The following is a 15,447-nucleotide window of genomic DNA, read 5'->3' as shown; positions in this document are numbered from 1 at the left end:
AAGTGCAACAAGAAGTGTTTTAGGTGATAGGTAGGCTGTAAAGTATGCAAAATATTTTGGTAAGATGAATGAGTAGATATGCCACTTACATGTACAAATATATAGATGATTTGATTAGTAACTCTATATCCCCCATCCTGCTTCTTAAACCAGTAGAGATGTATCTTGTGAAACAGTGTAACTTTCATAACAACCTGCCAATATTGTTTCTTAATGGCTCAGCAATAAAATGGCCAAAAAATAAGCTGGAAAGGAGTGGAAAATAATAATAAAAACAAATAAATTACTTTTGGCACATAAATCTTTACTAACATTGTAAGAAGACATCAAGGGGAAAAACTATTATATTCTTTAAGGCCAAGCTCGTGCTATGTTTACAGACCTATATGTTGAGGCTTTTAAACTTAAGAGATAGTTTACCCAAAAATGAAACTTCTGTCATCATTTACTTATTAATTTTTATTTATACAATATACTGAGTAAAAACTCTTCAGCATCTTTTAGTCTTTTCAAATGCCCCAGAGGCCAAAAGAGCAGTTACTCACCTCACATTAACTCCACCCGTCTCCCTCTTCATTACTCTGCTCCACCCGACACAAACATTTACTACTGCTGCTGGAAAACCATTAAGTGCTAATTAAACACAAACATACACACAAATCTATGTAACAGTCAAAAATACAAAGATAATTTCCAAACAAGGACGTGTTTTATACTTTCATCTTTTACGTTTCATCAGCAGCTGGATTTTCCTTGAGCAGCATTCTGTAAAAATGTTTTAATGTCTGTATTGTGATGGTTTAGTAAAAGGAATTAAATTAAATGAGTCATTTTAATTAACCACACCTTTCCAAATGTCAAAACAAAGTGAAGTATTTAAGGTTATTTGGGGTGTCACCCGTACCCCAAACCGCCTCTCCAAATAAAAATAAACGTTTTTGATTTATCCACAGAGAAAGTACAGTTTTCCGATTGACCTTGCATTCCTTTACTGCCAAATGAAGTTGCATGTAGACTGACTGGTGTTTTGAATCAGATTGGAGCTTAATCCGAGTCAAAAGTTCACGAGATCTTTGTTTTTCATCGCTGGTCGGTCTGAATACAAACACATACCTGCACTTTTGTAGCATGGTTTTATGCGTTCCATTAATGTCTACTTGTGTTATCCAACAAAAACATTATTTAGATTTTTAGACATTTTTAAACAACTACACTGCAAAAAATTATGTGTTAATTTTTAACACATTGTGTGTGTCATGCCATTTAAGGCATTATTTCATGTTAAAATAAATAAAAGGGCCAACACAAGTTGTGTTAAAAACAGTTATGGGAGTAACGGGTTACACAGCAAAATCACTGGTGTTAAAATAACACCCAGGGTGTCAAATTTAACACTGGAAAAGTGTGTATATGTGTCCACACTACACTGTGTTAATTTAGTCAAAAGTGTAGTGTTAATTTAACAACACTCATTATATGTTAATTTAACACTCAATATTGTTAAATTTTACACTTTGTTCAACACTATTCATTGTTGTTTCCACACTACACTGGTGTTGGCACAGAAATACAGTGTTAAAAATTAACACTCCTAATTTAAGGTCAACACCAGTGTAATGTGAATTCAACAATGTTAAGTGTTAAAATACTGATTAATAGCCACTTTTGTTGCTAATGGGTTGTTTCTATAAAAGACAAATGACAAGAAATATTGCAAAACCTCTTTTTATTAAAGTACATCACATTTAATATTTACATTGATACACACAACACTTTGCATTTAACACTGCTTATTTAAATACCTCAGCTACAATTAGAAACAGAATACAGTATGGAATAATGAAAGTTATCTTATACCAGAGCGCAGTGACATGAAAACCACTTATTATAAGGTCTTTAATAAATCAAATGAGTTAAAAAAAAATTAGCCACCCTACTCAAAACTTGAACATTAAAATACACTGCAATTACCTTACTGGCAGGCAGAAATGCTTATCCTTCACAATACTACAGATTTTTCCATAACAAAACAGACATTTCAATTCAAAAGACGTTTCATTTTTCTTAAATACGTTCCAACCTGGTATTTAGTTCTGTAGTTGTTTTACTCATGATGTAGTGGAAGGCTGCATCAGTGGTCTTCATCATGGAGGGAATGGCTTTTTGGTCCAGAATGATGCAAAAATTCTGGATGCAACTTCTGTTCCCAGCGCAGTGCAGGCAGGGCTGTGCTGATTCATACCCCTCAAAGCATGGATTGATGCTCATCACCTAAGTGTGTTTTAAGAGAGTGTATTTGATGAATGTATTTGATGTGTATTTATGAACTTGTATGCATTTACATGGGGTGAACAATGCAAGCAAACTAACTGCTGAATAAATAACTAGAACAAAATACTAAAAAAACTTACATAGCACAATCAGTAGCTTCAGTTGCACATTGACCCTCTTTCTTCTTTCTTCCTTTCACAAATGAAAGGCAAGAGGTGAATGAGCCAGGGAAGAGCTGCCACATCACTGTCCCGTCCTAGCAAAACAGAATTTAAACACCATGAGTATACAGTTAAACTTTAAAACCGTAAAAGTAGCAAACCCATGTACACTTACCATATTTAAACTCCTGTTGACCAGACAGAGGGTCATCCATATTGTTGTATGTTGGCTATTTTGCAATACATCACAATACAGCATATTTCTGCAGATTTTCAAAGACAAAAAGAGTCAAGAAAATACCAAAAAGGGTGCAGTTTTAACCGTTATTTGAATCAAAATCATCTCAGTATAATAAATCATGTTAGGGACAGTGTACAGTACTAATGTACTGTGTGTACTCACATAACTAGTTGGTAAGCTCTTATCCTCCAAACTGGGTTAAGGAATAACAGTTCCAGAATTCATGGGTATGCCGTATTCAAATATAGTCTGGTAGGGTCCTATCACAAAAAAAATGACAATAAAGACTCTGAAAACTCAACATTCTTTTTATATTAAAAACAGCACTCAAGACAATATGAATCTTCATTTATACATTTTCAAAATAGTAATCAAATTGATTGCTATTTAATATGATATCAATAGCAAAACGATGTATGAGAAGATAATATATTTTTATTAAAGTTGGCAGCAGGTCATGTGAGTTTCTTTCCAGATTAATAATAATAATCATAATATGTACAAAACTACATATACTAAAAAGATTGGTTAACTGTTCAGTTATGTCAAATAAAATGATTTATATGTATAAATATATAAACTTACCTTCTGTAATGAATTTATATAAGTATTAGCAGTCGTTTCTCATTGGAAGTCATCCATGTCAGGTCTTCTTTAATAAACTGCCCTAAAAACAGCATCTCTTCTGAATGATTTGAAGCACTCAGTGTGAACTTTCACCAAACTAGCATCTATAATGACAGAAAAAAACAAATGTTCGCCATACACGTTTTACACTTCCGTATGTATTTGCCATTTGCATCTGTCTGACATCTAGCGCCACGAAAAGCTTACAACACACAATGCATCCAATCTGTGCATACAAAGAGACAGGGGTAGCTGCAGCTTGGAGCAATGGGCGTGGCAAGAGGTAGGGGCGTGGCAAGAGGTAGGGGCGTGGTAAGAGGTTTCTCATTGGTCAAAGGAGCTTCCTCCGGGCAACTGCGTTGGCCAATCAGCCGTAACCATAGTTATACGTCATTTCCTTTAGCTAAAATGAAATCGTAATTTTCTTTTGAAGGAAAGAAGAAGATGGATATAATACATGTGCGATATAATTTGATGGTCTCTTTGCTTAACGTCTTTTCTGCTTCGGGGATTATTTAATTGTTGTTGACAGATACATGTTACAGTGAGAAAAATTAATGACTGCATTTGCATCGAAGACATCCGAGTCGGCGATTTATGTCGATGTCCGTTCTGTGCTCTCAGTGTTGTTAGACCTTGTGATACAAAGCCATTTGCAAAGCCACAGATTTCGCGCGGTTCGCCATGAAGGGGGTCACTATGCGTTCTATTTAGATAGAGAGTTTGATGGCTTCTGTTCGAAGGAATGAGTTTTGAACACAAGAACACAAGCCTTTGATGACAACTTCAATTGACGTTTCAAAAAAATTATTGTAAAAATGACTGAATAAATGTTTTTTGGATAAAATGGTGTTTGTTTTGCTTAATTGATTAATGTCACTTAAAAGAAGTTTATTAAACCGTTTTTACTTCATTTAATAATTATATGGTGAGTGTTTTATCAAACACGTACATGCCTTTGTACAGCCAAAACATTTGCTGTACCATTTTTATAAAAATAACATTACTTTTAGATACATTTTTATCTTTAAAATAATAATTAGTTTTTTTATGATTTTTTTATTTTATTATTTAGTTCAAATACAGACATTTCAAGTATAATGCAATAAAAATGATGAAAACAAAGCATTGTAATTTTACAGCTCAAAATGTGTAAATCGGAGAATAACAAGTATAAAATGAAAAATACAAACGAATACAAAAATAAAAGTTTTTGAATCAAAGTAGTTATAGATATTTTCAAAAACGTTTTGTTTTGTGATCTCATGTTTGAAAGGGTTTCAAAGTATACTGCGGGGTCTTATAAAAGGTAATATATGAGGGTTTCTTTTATGTGTGTATTATGCATATAAAACGTCGACAAAATAATTTAATTATATATTTTTTTCCAGAAAAATATGGGTTTTGGAAACAAAGTAAAATGTCATGAGGTTCTAAATTCTAATACTGGGAATTTCTATTGTAGGAAAACCTATTTTGAAGTCAGTCCAAAATGAAATAGAAAAAGGGCAATACAAAAATAAATGTTTAATATCTTTAAGTGATGTTTTACAAAAAGGGCATTTATCACAAACATTATGAATGTTTTTAATGATTGATCCTGAAAAAGTTGCGGTGGTGATGACGTCATGTAACCCGCGTCATACAGAAGGTGTCGAAGGTAATGTACTTTTGAATGAATTCTCAATATCATTATTGTTATTTTTACAGTGAAAGAAATGTATTTTGTATAGTGTTATATATGCAGCTAAATATTGTGCTATATGAAGTGTTGCCATTAGGGGGCAACAGTGTTCTATATTAGAGTGAGTTCTGTACTGAATAAAGCAGTAAAAGAAGTGAGTGAATCAGCAAACAGCGTGTGAGTGTTGCTCTGTGTGTTACGATAAAATTGTTTATATACATACATCAGCAAGCAACATAATATATAGTGATTAAGTTTAGGGCTCGCTTTTATGCGGATCAGGAAGCTTTTCGCGTCCAACTGAAAAGACCTTACGGCACGCCCCATTCCTCGTGCAACCCAGTCTCATGAAAAAACGTACCCTGACTACGTTGGTCCAATTTGCAAAACGTAGAGGGGTTACAATAATGGCCCTAGAATTGTATGACTGTTACATTTTTTTTCGCCTATTCTTTTAATGGCCCTTGAATTGTATGACTGTTACGTTTTTCTTTCGTCCAAGTCACGTGACTTTCAAGCTACCGGCCGTGAGAACAAAAAACATGGCGGACATTTCTCTCATTTTTAGGGGAAAAATCTATATTGTGAGTTAGTTTCTGCATAAAAATAAGTTTTGATTACATTTCTAGCGAGAAATATATATTTTATTTTCATAATATGCACTCAGTGAATTTACATAATCACTCGCTTGCTCGATGTTACGCAGATTTTTCAGATCTCGCCAGAATAATGTAAAACTGATACGTTTAGGTTGCTATGGTCGCTGCCAGGGCTCGTCACATGACGTCTTCTACAGACTATAATAAATAAGAATAAATAGGAAGAGGCAACAATAAATGATCTATGCCAGCGCAAGTCAATATTTATCTGGCCAGTCAACTGGTTTTTAATTTAAAAAATCCCTCGCAGTCTGAACTGCAACAGCACGGTCTGCGGTGAGTTAAACAACGTTCAACTGCAGGATCAATAGCATTCAGCGGTGAGTTTAACAACCCTCAAATGCGGTTAAAACAACATTCAGAGGGAAGCTTTATTTAAACCGCGTTCAACTGCAGATAAAACAACATTCAGAGGTGACTTTAACAACGCTCCACGGCGCGTGGGAGAAGCATTTTAAGCGTTTTCTGATCATGTAGGTAAGTGCTTTGATTAACTTTAGACGTGATGCATGCTGGGTGGCAAATCTTTTTTATCAAAGGCTCGTTGATGGTAATAAATATACATATAAATATACATTTTACTATAATACGATTGTTTTCGATTAATTAATGGGTTGTTTAATTATTAATTTGTTTATTTTAAATCCTGTAATTTAACAACTCTGACGTCATCGAATGCGACGACGCGAAGGTCCATTGCGATTTCCACTCGGTAAATTGATGGAGATGATTCTTACATTTACACAGCAAAGAAATGTTTAATCGTGACAATAAGTTGTGTTTGGAACATTCTAATGTAACGTTATAAGGTAGCAGTCTTAGGATGGTAAATTATATAAGTCATTAAACAAATAACTTTGTTGCACCACATATGCATAGGCTAATAGCAAAAGTAGCTAATTAAACTATTTTTTGTCGCAAATAAGTTGATAATGCAAGATACAGGGAAATGCAAGATTTTCAGTAGCGATATGTTACCTATATTACACTAACTCGCAACAATTAAGCCTCTTTTAGCCAACATGATCAGATGAAGAACAGTGTTGCCAGATTGGTTTGTTTTCCAGCCCAGTAATTACTTAATAATCCACACAAAATTATACAATGAACTCCCAGAAAATGATCTATAATAAACAATACAACTTAACTCATAACAGCACCATAATTGTGGCTCATCATGTTTTAATATGAAGTAATTAAAGCCAATTTCAGCCAACACGATCAGTATAAATTATAAACATTTAACTGTACAAAATCAATATCACATAGATTTGAGCTTAAATTTGTGTGTGTGTGCATACATATATGTGTGTGTTTATATATAGGTGTGTTATTTATTTCTTTTCTGTTTAGGTCCTTCAACTCTTTATACCCCCATCACAAACACACACACACACACACACACTCACACACACACACACACACACACACACACTCACACACACACACACATTCTTGGTAATCTGTAAGAAGAGGAGGCAGCAGCACCAGAGAAGACACCTGAGCCGAGGGTGCATTGGAGACAAAGAGACACTGATGTAAATATTGTCTATGCAAGGCCAAGGTCATGCAGGAATCAACCAAAGAAAGGTCAGTATTGTTTATATTTTAAAATATATTTTTAGGATCTACATTGTTTAGGACTTACAGGTGTATAAAATTAATGGATACTACTTCTAAGGCTAATGTCAATGGCCAATCAGTTTGTTTCTTTATAATCTGTTTTATTAAAGCATTCTTATTTGCTGTCATCATCTGCATGACATAGATAACCATCCAGTAACTGGACTGTTAACATTAGGGTTTGGGAAATTAAAGTGTCGTAGTTTTTCTCTTTAGCTATAATGTTTTTTGTGTAAGGTTGCTGTTAATGCATAAACAATACCTGCAGAATTATAAAGCTTAAAGTTCAATGCCAAGCGATATGTTTCCTTTACCAGGATTCCCCTTTCAAAACAGGAAAAATGGGACCTTTAAACAGAGAGCTTGCACCACCATTTCAAACTGGTAACCAGACTGTGCCACTAGACTTGGGACAAGTTGGAATTTTGTATATATGTATATTATATATAAATGTTGCTTTGTGTTGTTTTTATCCTCTAAAGCTGATCACATTCAGAACACTGATCCTCCCAATGCTCCTGACACTCATTGTGAGGTGGCCTTTGCTCCAGAGACTGTTGGTGTGTACATCAATGTGTTTAAATTACAGTATATAACAGTAGGTTATAATGTAAATACATCGTTTATTTTCTTAAATTTGATAGAATACCGGACCTTTTACACTCAAAGCCATTCCATGAAGTACAATAAATGCTGTAAATGTATATTCATAAAGGGAAATATAAAAGTATTGTTTTTGTATACTCCATACTATTTTTTACAGAGTGCATTCACTGAACGATTTCTCAGGTGACGAGGCACCACCTCCTGGAACCCCAAGAGATCTTCTTCTGGCTTCCTCAAACTGGAGAACACGTCAAAGTCTCTTCAGAGAGGTGGAGGGCATGTGGTAGCACACATCTGCCTAAGTAAGTAGTTAAGCTACAGTACTAAGCTTTACTATTTCAATTATACCTTTTTGTCTCTTATTTCTGTTTGATGATGGATAATCCTTGTCAGCCACCATTATTCAATTACAATCTTATATTATTCAGTCAAATCAAACAATCTTAATTGTCCTGCACTGTATGATGTTTTTCAGTGCGGCTTGTACCCGTGGAAATGTCTGACAAAATCTGTGGTTGTTCACCAGAGTGAAGAACTTTGTTTTGTTCTGTTATAGTAGAATCTTAAAAATCTTTACATACTTGATTTCCAATAATTTAGCATTGATACAACATTTAAGTATGAAAAGTAGAAAGAAATGTATAAATTGTACAAAGAAATCAAACACTAATGAATCTAATTAAGGTTTATTTTACAGGGAATGTGCAGTGGGAGACTTAAACAGAAGTGGGTACTGGCCTGCAACCCTTCAATTCACCACAATTTATGCCATAGATATCTTGTTTTCATTTCAAGAAATGAAGATGGCGGCACCAGGGCTGTCCTGTCAAGCATTTTTTAAGAATGCTGGATCAGCGAACTGTCTGCTTTGGTCGTGTGAGTATTTATCCTACAGTATTGATAATATATTTGAATTGTGGGTTGAAAGCTGCTTGGTGCTAATGTATTTGTTGCACATTATTAGCTGTTGATTTCCTTATTTTTAATAGACTGGCAAGATCTCAGCAGACAGTTTTCAGAAAAGTTTTTTGAGTGGGAGGCTGTGCGATTCAAGGTGGACAATATATGCAAGGAAGAGCCTTTCATCTGCCCTGCATGCACCCCAGAGATGCTTGCAGTTTCAGTAGATGGAAACCGCAAGCATTATCATTTCAAGAATACTGCTAGGTACTCCAAACTTTGTTTCACAGTGTTTGTATTAAAAAGAAAATGGTAACACTTTTAGTGCTGCCTCACGATTAGTCGTGACTAATCATTTGCAGAATAAAAGTTTGTTTACATGATATTATGTGGGTGTACTGTGTATAATAATAATAATAAACAAACACGTATATAATTTAGAAACATTTGCATGTGTATATGTTTATATTTATGTTTATATTTATTTATATATATATATATATATATATATATATATATATATATATATATATATATATATATATATATATATATAATTCTTATATTTTTTTCTTAAAATTATACATGTATGTGTGTGTATTTATATATACATAATTATTATACACAGTACACACACTTTTATTCTGCAAAGCAGCACTAAACGCTTTACAATAATGTATTAGTAAACGCATTAACTAACTTGAACAAACAATTAACAATATCGTTTTCCAACATGTTTTAATTCTTGTTAATGTTATTTTATGTCATTACAGTAATTAATGTTAGCTCATGGTGTATGACTTAAATTTTACAACATTTGATTTTATAAATGTATTTGTAAATGCAGAAATTAACATGAACTAAAATTAATTAATGCTGTAGAAATATTGTTTATTGTTAGTTCATGTTAGCTAATGCATTAACTAATTGTTAACAAATACAACCTTACTGTAAAGTGTTATCTAGAAACTTAAATCTTGTGCATCAAGTAAACCTACACAATAAGTTATCATAAATTGTTTTGCCCCACTTTTAGATCTGAGGAACCGGCCATCTTTGAAGGTGTCTTTATAGCCAAGGATAAAGATGTTACCAGATTTCTGGACTACATTCACAACACAACCACAACGAAAAGCTTGCCAGAAAACAGGATGTAACCTGTAAATATTGGCCTTCAATAGTTGTGAAAAGCTGTCCAGAGCTCCAGCACCTTCTTAAAGGAACACACCGACTTCTTGGGACTTTAGAGAGTTAGATAACCCCCAGAGTTAGATAAGTCCATACATACCTTTTTATTCTCTGTGCATGCCATAACTCTGTCTGACACACCCACTGCTAGCCTAGCTTAGCACAAAGACTGGAAGTAAATAGCTCCAGCTAGCATACTGCTCCCAATAAGTGACAAAATAACGCCACCAATTTCTTATTTATATGTTGTGATTTGTATCGTCACCTCGTGTACAAATAACAAGGGCATATGAGACATAATCATCTTTTAATCGTATATATACTGTGAACTATATTCTCAGAAGGCAAAGCACTGCTACTTGGGCAGAGTGATTAGCTAACTCTCTGCTCCTCACCATTTTCAGGTGCTGCGAGCAAATTATTCCGCCCAAGTAGCAGTGCATATATACATATACATATACATATACATATACATACACACATACACATACACACATACACATACACATATACATAAACTATACAAATTGAGAGCACTATGCTAGCTGGAGCCATTTACTTCCAGTCTTTGTGCTAAGCTAGGCTAGCGGTGGGTGCGTCAGACAAAGTTACGGCACGCACAGAGATGAAAAAGGTTTATATGGATTTATCTAACTCTGGGGATACAGTGAATAAGCTAAAGTCACAAAAAGTTGTCGTGTTCCTTTAACATGAACCCATTCCTTTCAGTTTTTCATGCCAAAGCCCATAATTTTAAATGTGAGGTATGGAAAAGTTGCTATGTGATAGAAAATAAAGTGAACATCTATATATTTTTTTCTTTAACTAGGTGAAATGGAGTGAGGCAAATGCAGGATGTTGCTGTATTAACACTAGGAGAGGAGGTGGGACAGTGCAGTACCTTCCTCTCTAGGATTGCAGTGACTACAAAACAATTGTGAAAAGCAGGTAAGACAACTGCACTAGTTATATAATCATATAATAAATATGTTGATATCTGACACATTTCTGTGTTCGCAGGACGCGCAGACAATCTGCCTCTCATGGCCATGCGCTGGAATCAGCAAAAGTTTAACAATTTAGCCATCTTAATTACTCGTCGATATCAGAAGGTAATGAAATCAGTAGAATTTGTTTTAGATGTTTTGAAATGTGTCTGAGCAATGTTTGAAGCAGTGCATTAAACAACATTTGTTTTTTGTTTCTTGCTATCTGTGATTGTTTGTCATTGTAGACCAAAAAGCTCTGGAAAGCCAGTTAGAAAACCTAGAGTCCATGAAAGCCCAATTGGCAGTGACAGAAAGCTAATTGGAAGGCTAGGTCAGTGATATAAAGGAATGGGCAGATTGTGATGAAATAATAATTTGTTATATTATGAATGCATTTGACAAATTTTATGAAAAAGGACACAATTTCCAAAATGCTTCAAATATTAGTCTGTATCCCCATACAAGTTCAGAGATTATTTGAAGGTTGACTTTTAATACATATGACTTAAGACATTTTTCATTATTGCATTCCAGACTCTGTACATCTAAGTCAGTTTGGACACTTCAGGAGGAGCAGAAGATGCTTGTTGCAGAGATGGACCATCATTGGAAATCTCTAAGCTTGTGCTGATGCCATCAGAGAGCTGTCCTGCTTGTTTTCTAATGAGACAATGAAAAGTATGTATTTGTAATATATGGCATAATGGCAATGTATATTTTTATTTTGTTTTTAGTAAGAGTATAACCTATTAACTTAAATCTGCTAAAGTGCACATTCACATAACTACATATAGGACAGCCGTGTGGTCCGTCGGATTGTCACCACATCCTATAGACTTTTTGTGCAGCCACCAATCAAAATTTGCCAGACTATGACTCTTCTGACCAGCAAACATTTTGTTGACATATAGGGGCTGCTCTAATAAATATACTGTCTGTTTATTAAGTTTCTAATTAAAGTTATTGTGTTCCTCTTTTAAGATTCACCATGTGGCCTAAGTGAAGAGGGTCTAAAAGGTCTGCTGAGCACCATTCTCAGAGAGCAACATAAAATCAGAAAAATTTGCAAGCAAGAGACTGTTACCTACAAGTTTTGTCTGGAGCAGAGAACATCAACTTCTTACAGTGCTTCACCTGATGAGTACGACAGTGACTTTGACATTTCTGATGATGGTCTGTAATCCACAAGACTGTCACCTTCCATCATTCTGGACAAAGACTTCTAACTGTCAATATAAAGCATTTAATAAAATCTACTTTTCATAACCTTATGTAGCCTCTTTATTCACATAATACACATACTGTATACATGTACAATATGCTTCTACAACTACTCAGTGGTGGAAATAAAGTGAATAATTAAAGTAGGGGTGAGCGGGGCACAAATAAACATGGGGTTGATTGTAAGACGGTTACATATTTTTTTATACAGGGCCAAGCAATCTGTGCTTTTGGTCTTTTTTCTGACTGTCAGAAGATGAATTTGTGTAATGTGTTTTGGTTAAGATATTGAACAGAGAGTGTTTTAGAGGCATGGAAGTAAATTTCTTTGTCTAATGTTTTTTTCTATTTTTGAGTTGGGTGTGTAAGTCACCAAATCCAACCTTGCATTATTTTGATCACTGTCTTGTTACCTTAAACATAACAGGTTTTTGAAACATGTCAGCATATAGCTGATAGCTGGGATTGAAATCATTTTTACACAGCGGGGTTAGTTGTAACACAGTCGGGTAGACAATGATAGTAAAATGAAAACACTGTAAATACTAAAATGATAACTGTTAATACAATATCAGAGAAAATAAATCACAATTATGATTTTTTTTGTCTTAATTGTGCGGCCCTATAAAAATCTATATGCATTGATGCATAATGCAAGGATGTTAGATGAAGGATGGATAGACCAGTGGTTCTCAAACTTTTTCAGTGTGCAGCCCCCTTTGTGTACAGTGCATTCTTTTGCGGCCCCCCGGAATTTTTTTATGACAAAAACAGTTCTAAAATGTAATATTTTAATTAAACAAAACATATTAAATAATACCTAGTAGTGCTGTTGGTTAGTTGGCTTATTATTTTTTAGGTTTAATTACACAGAATTAATGATAAATGAATGTATTTTATAAAATGTCATAAAACTGGGCCCCCCCTGGCACCATCTCCCGGCCCCCAGTTTGAGAACCACTGGGATAGACATTCACACATTCATCTATTATAGGCAGATATATGAACATCCACCTTTATTATATAGACTGAATTGAACTGAATTATTTGTCTTTTAACCAAATTTTCAAACCCTCTTTTTGTTCACAAAGAAACTATAAGTGTTCATTTGTAGCAGAGAGGTGTGTGTTGATTGTGTAAAAAAAAGTATTACTCTATCTTAAATATCTTTTGAATGATAGAGCCAAAGTCAAAGTGCACAACTCCAACAAACATCCACTGTATTGTAGTAGAGATTTGAGGTATTTCTTCTCATCCGACCTTCTATTTTTATTCCATTGCCATTTAGATAGAAAAAAATGAACTAATATTGTTATAGGCAAAACGTCTCAGAATAAACTATTTGATTGGCAACTAATATTTACACAACCTCAGCTAATCACCTCAACTACACCAACAAATAATCTTGTATGAGTAATAATAATCAAAGAATGATTGACAGGGAGAAATGGGATGTTTGAACATCAGCTGGTGGCTGAGAATAAAATATTCTTTAGTTGAACTGTAGTGTGCTGTATAAAAATTTAATCCTGAAAATCATTATGATACAGAGTCATTATTTTCAAAAATATAATTTTTTTGTGTAATTTATTAAAAGTATCTTAGTCACATTATGTTATGACATTTGTGACAATAATGCTCTATTATTGTCTTTTATATTGGGATTGTTTGCATTGCATGATTTTTATGACTCGCCTGACTTATCTGTTGAATTTGTTACTGTATTTCTGTATTCTGATTTTCTCATAATATCAACAAAACCTAACACAATGAATTTGGAAAAGGTGGGAAATAAGAATATTGTTCAGATAAAAATGTCACTCAGCACAGATTGTTATCCATGATGAAGAGGGTACATCTGTGTAGGTTTTACTGTCCTCCCTCTCCCAGGGGCCCAGTAACAGCCCATGGAAATGCAAAAATAATGCACATTTCTAATGGCTTTAAACCAAAGTCTGATTAGTTTATTAAAGAGAAAATTGTTAGGACAACTATTTATGATATGATATGTTTACTAAATAATGTTGGACAGAGATTTGTGACATGCATGGAAAGCTGTTAAAAAGCATTATAAAAAGTAATCACAATAAAATACAACATTTCATTCTAACTCTTAAATATGTTATAGAGGTTTGTACAATGAACATATTTACATGCCATTTTGTTCATTAAAGATTGTATTTATTTAATTCCATTACTAAACGTTTTTAAACTACATTGCCCATAAGCCATTGTCATTCTATCGATGGGACGGGAAAACATGGCGTTGTAAATTGTAGTTCATTGAAGAGTGTAGTTATACCATAGGGTTAGCATCTCGATAATCGGGTAATTTCTTTTAACATAGCAATACCTTACAAGAACTGACAGTATTACTAACGTCATAACAACAGCAAAACATAGTTTGCAAAACGGATCACTTATTATTTTTGAATTAAAGTTAGTCCAACCAAAGCTTAACGCCAAGGAAACGTCACACGTCTATAAATGGTAATCACGTGCACGTTCTTCCTGAATGTAAATTATCAGCAACGCTGTAAATCGCTGTAGGTACGATTATAATGTTTATTACACACGCAGAAACACACACTTAAATGAAACAGGAACAAAGGTTTTCTCAGTTATCTAAGCAAATACCTATTGGTTTCAATAGTATAAACCTGAAGGTTACTAATATTATATACTTGTTCCAAATGTATAGCCTACTGTATGTGAAATAAATAATAGGCTACAATATTTCAAAATGTTTCATTTTTGCTTGCAAAATAAAATAAAGTTATTGCAGCATGCAGGCTGCTACCAAAAAATATATTTTAGGTCCTTTAAAGAAATATACAAAAATAAAATATATTTGAATTACTGTTTTAAATTTAGAATGACTAAATTTTTATTGTTTTACTCTGAATAAATGTAAGTAAATTACAATTGGTTAATAACAATTATAAATGTCAAAGTAACTCTTATTTAATATTGTAATTGAACATTTCAATCAGGACTACAAAATTTAAGTGAGATTTAAGTAGCTTTGGGAGAATTTTTGGTACTTATTCATGGCTGGCATACCACACAAATAGTTAAAGTAGACTTACCTAAACTGTACTACCCATGCTGTGCTTCAAAAATCTTTAATTAAAATGCCTTTGGGAATTTAATTATGACAAACAAATCTTTACCTTATGATCTTGCATGGGACACTTCTTGTCTGCTGTTTAGTTCATGACAAATACAGAGTTTTTAAAAAGACAAAATTCAAGAAAAAAAACTAAAAGAGACTGGG

The 15,447-nt window shown here is 33.7% G+C and overlaps 1 long non-coding RNA gene across 1 annotated transcript; it reads right to left on the bottom strand.

Annotated features, from left to right (window-relative positions):
- Window positions 1-1,347: 1,347 nt before the first annotated feature.
- Window positions 1,348-4,318, bottom strand: LOC135744771 (uncharacterized). The gene is made up of 5 exons (XR_010530859.2): window positions 3,259-4,318; window positions 2,836-2,933; window positions 2,608-2,695; window positions 2,412-2,527; window positions 1,348-2,271 (listed from the first exon to the last, which is right to left on the bottom strand). It is a non-coding gene; the product is annotated as an uncharacterized lncRNA (long non-coding RNA).
- Between the last annotated feature and the right edge of the window lie 11,129 nt (window positions 4,319-15,447).

This window comes from Paramisgurnus dabryanus, chromosome 3, assembly GCF_030506205.2.
Source record: "Paramisgurnus dabryanus chromosome 3, PD_genome_1.1, whole genome shotgun sequence".
Classification (NCBI taxonomy): domain Eukaryota; kingdom Metazoa; phylum Chordata; class Actinopteri; order Cypriniformes; family Cobitidae; genus Paramisgurnus; species Paramisgurnus dabryanus.
The sequence above is the reverse complement of the archived record's forward strand: the minus strand, read 5'-3'. Positions and strand labels throughout refer to the sequence as shown.